The 1,033-nt window shown below is 47.1% G+C and overlaps 1 protein-coding gene across 2 annotated transcripts in view; it reads left to right on the top strand.

Moving 5' to 3' along the window:
- Cluh (clustered mitochondria (cluA/CLU1) homolog) overlaps positions 1-1,033 on the top strand; it is a 26,334-nt gene that overhangs the window by 9,984 nt on the left and 15,317 nt on the right. The window lies entirely within an intron of this gene.

The following is a 1,033-nucleotide window of genomic DNA, read 5'->3' as shown; positions in this document are numbered from 1 at the left end:
CTCAGTGGTAGAGCGCTTGCCTTGCATGCATGAGGCCCTGGGTTCGATTCCTCAGCACCATATAAGCAAAAAGAAAAAACCCAGAAGTGGCGCTGTGGCTCAAGTGGTAGAGCGCTAGCCTTGAGCTCAAGAGCTGAGGGACAGCGCCCAGGCCCAGAGTTCAGGCCCCACGACCGGACCCCCCCAAAAAAATAGAAAAAAAATCAACCACCAAAGCTGAGGGACAGCGCCCAGGCCCAGAGTTCAGGCCCCACGACCGGACCCCCCCAAAAAAATAGAAAAAAAATCAACCACCAAAGAGTCAAAATTGAGCCAGATGTTAGTGGCTCATGCCTCTAAATAGTAGTTACTCAGGAAGATCTGAGGATCAGGGTTCGAAGCCAGCCCAAGCAGTCTTTTTTTTTTTTTCCCGTCCTAGGGCTTGAACTCAGGGCATGAGCACTGTCCCTGAGCTTCTTTTGCTCAAGGCTAGCACTCTTCCAACTTGAACCACAGTGCCACTTCTGGCCTTTTCTGTTTATATGGTAGTAAGAAATCAAACCCAGGGCTTCATGCCTGCTAGGCAAGCACTCTACTACTAAGCCACATTCCCAGCCCTCCCTGGGACTCCTATCTCCAATTAACCACCAGAAAACCACAAGTGGAATTAAGGCTCCACTCCAAGTGGTAAAGCACTTGACCTAAGGAAAAATGCTCAGGGACAATATATAAGCCCTGAGTTTAATGCCTAGGACAAGTACACACATACAAATTCTAAATAAAATTAAAATATTTAAACTAGTGAATTCTCAGTCATTCTTTCTGTGTCTGCCCATCAGATTCTTTTTTTTTTTTTTTTTGTCAGTCATGGGGCCTGGACTGTGGGCTTGGACGCTTGCTTGAGGCTAGCATTCTACCACTTGAGCCACAGCACCACTTCCAACTTTTTCTGCTTATATGGTGCTGAGGAATCCAACTCAGGGCCTCATGCATGCAAGGCAAGCACTCTACCACTGAGCCACCTTCCCAGCCCTCTTTAAAATTCTTTATAATC

This window comes from Dipodomys ordii, unplaced genomic scaffold (genome assembly GCF_000151885.1).
Source record: "Dipodomys ordii isolate 6190 unplaced genomic scaffold, Dord_2.0 Scaffold31, whole genome shotgun sequence".
Taxonomy (NCBI): Eukaryota; Metazoa; Chordata; class Mammalia; order Rodentia; family Heteromyidae; genus Dipodomys; species Dipodomys ordii.
This window is presented reverse-complemented; position numbering and strand designations above follow the sequence as displayed.